The sequence below is a fragment of the Leptopilina boulardi genome, unplaced genomic scaffold, assembly GCF_019393585.1.
Source record: "Leptopilina boulardi isolate dan_hultmark-lab unplaced genomic scaffold, ZJU_Lbou_2.1 LbouV2_264, whole genome shotgun sequence".
NCBI lineage: Eukaryota > Metazoa > Arthropoda > Insecta > Hymenoptera > Figitidae > Leptopilina > Leptopilina boulardi.
Window position 1 is genome coordinate 2734 of NW_026137823.1, and position 6954 is coordinate 9687.

Genomic DNA, 6954 nt, shown 5'->3' on the forward strand with positions numbered 1-6954 from the left:
AAACTTAAACCATGGCTAGAAACTATCGAAGTATGGGAAAATTTTTTTTGAAAATTTTGACAACTTGAACCATGGCTAAAAGCTAACGAAGTATGGGAATTTTTTTTTAATTTTAAAAACTTAAACCATGGCTAGAAACTATTGAAGTATAGGAAAATTTTTTTTGAAAATTTTGACAACTTCAACCATGGCTAAAAGCTAACGAAGAATGGAAATTTTTTTTTTATTTTAAAAACTTAAACCATGGCTAGAAAATATCGAAGTATGTGAAAATTTTTTTTTGAAAATTTTGAGAACTTGAACCATGGCTAAAAGCTAACGAAGTATGGGAATTTTTTTTAATTTTAAAATCTTAAACCATGGCTAGAAACTATCGAAGTATGGGAAAATTTTTTTTGAAAATTTTGACAACTTGAACCATGGCTAAAAGCTAACGAAGTATGGGAATTTTTTTTTAATTTTAAAAACTTAAACCATGGCTAGAAACTATCGAAGTATGGGAAAATTTTTTTTGAAAATTTTGACAACTTGAACCTTGGCTAAAAGCTAACGAAGTATGGGAATTTTTTTTTATTTTAAAAACTTCGACCATGGCTGGAAAATATCAAAGTATGGGAAAATTTTTTTTGAAAATTTTGACAACTTGAACCATGGCTAAAAGCTAACGAAGTATGGGAATTTTTTTTTAATTTTAAAAACTTAAACCATGGCTAGAAACTATTGAAGTATAGGAAAATTTTTTTTGAAAATTTTGACAACTTCAACCATGGCTAAAAGCTAACGAAGAATGGAAATTTTTTTTTTATTTTAAATCTTAAACCATGGCTAGAAAATATCGAAGTATGGGAAAATTTTTTTTTGAAAATTTGGAGAACTTGAACCATGGCTAAAAGCTAACGAAGTATGGGAATTTTTTTTAATTTTAAAATCTTAAACCATGGCTAGAAACTATCGAAGTATGGGAAAATTTTTTTTGAAAATTTTGACAACTTGAACCATGGCTAAAAGCTAACGAAGTATGGGAATTTTTTTTTAATTTTAAAAACTTAAACCATGGCTAGAAACTATCGAAGTATGGGAAAATTTTTTTTGAAAATTTTGACAACTTCAACCATGGCTAAAAGCTAACGAAGAATGGAAATTTTTTTTTTATTTTAAAAACTTAAACCATGGCTAGAAAATATCGAAGTATGGGAAAATTTTTTTTTGAAAATTTTGAGAACTTGAATCATGGCTAAAAGCTAACGAAGTATGGGAATTTTTTTTAATTTTAAAATCTTAAACCATGGCTAGAAACTATCGAAGTATGGGAAAATTTTTTTTGAAAATTTTGACAACTTGAACCATGGCTAAAAGCTAACGAAGTATGGGAATTTTTTTTTAATTTTAAAAACTTAAACCATGGCTAGAAACTATCGAAGTATGGTAAAATTCTTTTTGAAAATTTTGACAACTAGAACCATGGCTAAAAGCTAACGAAGTATGGGAATTTTTTTTAATTTTAAAAACTTAAACCATGGCTAGAAACTATCGAAATATGGGAAAATTTTGACAACTTGAACCATGGCTAAAAGCTAACGAAGTATGGGAATTTTTTTTTAATTTTAAAAATTTCAAACTTGGCTAAAAGCTATCGAAGTATGGGAAAATTTTTTTTGAAAATTTTGACAACTTGAACCATGGCTATAAGCTAACGAAGTATGGGAATTTTTTTTTATTTTAAAAACTTCGACCATGGCTAGAAATTATCAAAGTATGGGAAAATTTTTTTTGAAAATTTTGACAACTTGAACCATGGCTAAAAGCTAACGAAGTATGGGAATTTTTTTTAATTTTAAAAATTTAAACCATGGCTAGAAACTATCGATGTATGGTAAAATTCTTTTTGAAAATTTTGACAACTAGAACCATGGCTAAAAGCTAACGAAGTATAAAAATTTTTTTTTAATTTTAAAAACTTCAAACTTGGCTAAAAGCTATCGAAGTATGGGAAAATTTTTTTTGAAAATTTTGACAACTTGAACCATGGCTAAAAGCTAAAGAAGTATGGGAATTTTTATTTAATTTTAAAGACTTAAATTATGGCTAGAAACTATCGAAGTATGGGAAAATTTTTTTTGAAAATTTTGACAATTTGAACCATGGCTAAAAGCTAACTAAGTATGGAAATTTTTTTTTTATTTTAAAAACTTAAACCATGGCTAGAAAATATCAAAGTATGGGAAAATTTTTTTTGAAAATTTTGAGAACTTGAACCATGGCTAAAAGCTAACGAAGTATGGGAATTTTTTTTAATTTTAAAATCTTAAACCATGGCTAGAAACTATCGAATTATGGGAAAATTTTTTTTGAAAATTTTGACAACTTGAACCATGGCTAAAAGCTAACGAAGTATGGGAATTTTTTTTTAATTTTAAAAACTTAAACCATGGCTAGAAACTATCGAAGTATGGGAAAATTTTTTTTGAAAATTTTGACAACTTGAACCATGGCTAAAAGCTAACGAAGTATGGGAATTTTTTTTTAATTTTAAAAACTTAAACCATGGCTAGAAACTATCGAAGTATGGGAAAATTTTTTTTGAAAATTTTGACAACTTGAACCATGGCTAAAAGCTAACGAAGTATGGGAATTTTTTTTAATTTTAAAAACTTAAACCATGACTAGAAACTATTGAAGTATAGGAAAATTTTTTTTGAAAATTTTGACAACTTCAACCATGGCTAAAAGCTAACGAAGAATGGAAATTTTTTTTTTATTTTAAAAACTTAAACCATGGCTAGAAAATATCGAAGTATGGGAAAATTTTTTTTTGAAAATTTTGAGAACTTGAACCATGGCTAAAAGCTAACGAAGTATGGGAATTTTTTTTAATTTTAAAATCTTAAACCATGGCTAGAAACTATCGAAGTATGGGAAAATTTTTTTTGAAAATTTTGACAACTTGAACCATGGCTAAAAGCTAACGAAGTATGGGAATTTTTTTTTAATTTTAAAAACTTAAACCATGGCTAGAAACTATCGAAGTATGGTAAAATTCTTTTTGAAAATTTTGACAACTAGAACCATGGCTAAAAGCTAACGAAGTATGGGAATTTTTTTTAATTTTAAAAACTTAAACCATGGCTAGAAACTATCGAAATATGGGAAAATTTTGACAACTTGAACCATGGCTAAAAGCTAACGAAGTATGGGAATTTTTTTTTAATTTTAAAAATTTCAAACTTGGCTAAAAGCTATCGAAGTATGGGAAAATTTTTTTTGAAAATTTTGACAACTTGAACCATGGCTATAAGCTAACGAAGTATGGGAATTTTTTTTTATTTTAAAAACTTCGACCATGGCTAGAAATTATCAAAGTATGGGAAAATTTTTTTTGAAAATTTTGACAACTTGAACCATGGCTAAAAGCTAACGAAGTATGGGAATTTTTTTTAATTTTAAAAATTTAAACCATGGCTAGAAACTATCGAAGTATGGTAAAATTCTTTTTGAAAATTTTGACAACTAGAACCATGGCTAAAAGCTAACGAAGTATAAAAATTTTTTTTTAATTTTAAAAACTTCAAACTTGGCTAAAAGCTATCGAAGTATGGGAAAATTTTTTTTGAAAATTTTGACAACTTGAACCATGGCTAAAAGCTAACGAAGTATGGGAATTTTTATTTAATTTTAAAGACTTAAATTATGGCTAGAAACTATCGAAGTATGGGAAAATTTTTTTTGAAAATTTTGACAACTTGAACCATGGCTAAAAGCTAACGAAGTATGGAAATTTTTTTTTAATTTTAAAAACTTAAACCATGGCTAGAAAATATCAAAGTATGGGAAAATTTTTTTTGAAAATTTTGAGAACTTGAACCATGGCTAAAAGCTAACGAAGTATGGGAATTTTTTTTAATTTTAAAATCTTAAACCATGGCTAGAAACTATCGAAGTATGGGAAAATTTTTTTTGAAAATTTTGACAACTTGAACCATGGCTAAAAGCTAACGAAGTATGGGAATTTTTTTTTAATTTTAAAAACTTAAACCATGGCTAGAAACTATCGAAGTATGGGAAAATTTTTTTTGAAAATTTTGACAACTTGAACCATGGCTAAAAGCTAACGAAGTATGGGAATTTTTTTTTAATTTTAAAAACTTAAACCATGGCTAGAAACTATCGAAGTATGGGAAAATTTTTTTTGAAAATTTTGACAACTTGAACCATGGCTAAAAGCTAACGAAGTATGGGAATTTTTTTTTAATTTTAAAAACTTAAACCATGGCTAGAAACTATTGAAGTATAGGAAAATTTTTTTTGAAAATTTTGACAACTTCAACCATGGCTAAAAGCTAACGAAGAATGGAAATTTTTTTTTTATTTTAAAAACTTAAACCATGGCTAGAAAATATCGAAGTATGGGAAAATTTTTTTTTGAAAATTTTGAGAACTTGAACCATGGCTAAAAGCTAACGAAGTATGGGAATTTTTTTTAATTTTAAAATCTTAAACCATGGCTAGAAACTATCGAAGTATGGGAAAATTTTTTTTGAAAATTTTGACAACTTGAACCATGGCTAAAAGCTAACGAAGTATGGGAATTTTTTTTTAATTTTAAAAACTTAAACCATGGCTAGAAACTATCGAAGTATGGGAAAATTTTTTTTGAAAATTTTGACAACTTGAACCTTGGCTAAAAGCTAACGAAGTATGGGAATTTTTTTTTATTTTAAAAACTTCGACCATGGCTAGAAAATATCAAAGTATGGGAAAATTTTTTTTGAAAATTTTGACAACTTGAACCATGGCTAAAAGCTAACGAAGTATGGGAATTTTTTTTTAATTTTAAAAACTTAAACCATGGCTAGAAACCATCGAAGTATGGTAAAATTCTTTTTGAAAATTTTGACAACTAGAACCATGGCTAAAAGCTAACGAAGTATGGGAATTTTTTTTTAATTTTAAAAACTTAAACCATGGCTAGAAACTATTGAAGTATAGGAAAATTTTTTTTGAAAATTTTGACAACTTCAACCATGGCTAAAAGCTAACGAAGAATGGAAATTTTTTTTTTATTTTAAAAACTTAAACCATGGCTAGAAAATATCGAAGTATGGGAAAATTTTTTTTGAAAATTTTGAGAACTTGAACCATGGCTAAAAGCTAACGAAGTATGGGAATTTTTTTTAATTTTAAAATCTTAAACCATGGCTAGAAACTATCGAAGTATGGGAAAATTTTTTTTGAAAATTTTGACAACTTGAACCATGGCTAAAAGCTAACGAAGTATGGGAATTTTTTTTTAATTTTAAAAACTTAAACCATGGCTAGAAACTATCGAAGTATGGTAAAATTCTTTTTGAAAATTTTGACAACTTGAACCATGGCTAAAAGCTAACGAAGTATGGGAATTTTTTTTAATTTTAAAAACTTAAACCATGGCTAGAAACTATCGAAATATGGGAAAATTTTTTTTGAGCAACTTGAACCATGGCTAAAAGCTAACGAAGTATGGGAATTTTTTTTTAATTTTAAAAATCTTCAAACCTTGGCTAGAAAGCTATCGAAGTATGGGAAAATTTTTTTTGAAAATTTTGACAACTTGAACCATGGCTAAAAGCTAACGAAGTATGGGAATTTTTTTTTATTTTAAAAACTTCGACCATGGCTAGAAAATATCAAAGTATGGGAAAATTTTTTTTGAAAATTTTGACAACTTGAACCATGGCTAAAAGCTAACGAAGTATGGGAATTTTTTTTAATTTTAAAAACTTAAACCATGGCTAGAAACTATCGAAGTATGGTAAAATTCTTTTTGAAAATTTTGACAACTAGAACCATGGCTAAAAGCTAACGAAGTATAAAAATTTTTTTTTAATTTTAAAAACTTCAAACTTGGCTAAAAGCTATCGAAGTATGGGAAAATTTTTTTTGAAAATTTTGACAACTTGAACCATGGCTATAAGCTAACGAAGTATGGGAATTTTTTTTTATTTTAAAAACTTCGACCATGGCTAGAAAATATCAAAGTATGGGAAAATTTTTTTTGAAAATTTTGACAACTTGAACCATGGCTAAAAGCTAACGAAGTATGGGAATTTTTTTTAATTTTAAAAACTTAAACCATGGCTAGAAACTATCGAAGTATGGTAAAATTCTTTTTGAAAATTTTGACAACTAGAACCATGGCTAAAAGCTAACGAAGTATAAAAATTTTTTTTTAATTTTAAAAACTTCAAACTTGGCTAAAAGCTATCGAAGTATGGGAAAATTTTTTTTGAAAATTTTGACAACTTGAACCATGGCTAAAGCTAACGAAGTATGGGAATTTTTTTTAATTTTAAAATCTTAAACCATGGCTAGAAACTATCGAAGTATGGGAAAATTTTTTTTGAAAATTTTGACAACTTGAACCATGGCTAAAAGCTAACGAAGTATGGGAATTTTTTTTTAATTTTAAAAACTTAAACCATGGCTAGAAAATATCGAAGTATGGGAAAATTTTTTTTGAAAATTTTGACAACTTGAACCATGGCTAAAAGCTAACGAAGTATGGGAATTTTTTTTTATTTTAAAAACTTAAACCATGGCTAGAAACTATCGAAGTATGGGAAAATTTTTTTTGAAAATTTTGACAACTTGAACCATGGCTAAAAGCTAACGAAGTATGGGAATTTTTTTTTAATTTTAAAAACTTAAACCATGGCTAGAAACTATCGAAGTATGGGAAAATTTTTTTTGAAAATTTTGACAACTTCAACCATGGCTAAAAGCTAACGAAGTATGGAAATTTTTTTTTAATTTTAAAAACTTAAACCATGGCTAGAAAATATCGAAGTATGGGAAAATTTTTTTTGAAAATTTTGAGAACTTGAACCATGGCTAAAAGCTAACGAAGTATGGGAATTTTTTTTAATTTTAAAATCTTAAACCATGGCTAGAAACTATCGAAGTATGGGAAAATTTTTT

General features: G+C 27.0%; 1 long non-coding RNA gene across 2 annotated transcripts; it reads right to left on the minus strand.

Moving 5' to 3' along the window:
- Positions 1-401: 401 nt before the first annotated feature.
- LOC127281072 (uncharacterized) lies at positions 402-6727 on the minus strand. Of its 2 annotated transcripts, none has more exons than XR_007842926.1 (2): positions 6516-6727; positions 402-534 (listed from the first exon to the last, which is right to left on the minus strand). It is a non-coding gene; the product is annotated as an uncharacterized LOC127281072 (long non-coding RNA). The 2 variants fall into 2 exon arrangements; XR_007842925.1 differs by lacking the exon at positions 402-534 and adding an exon at positions 3961-4673.
- Between the last annotated feature and the right edge of the window lie 227 nt (positions 6728-6954).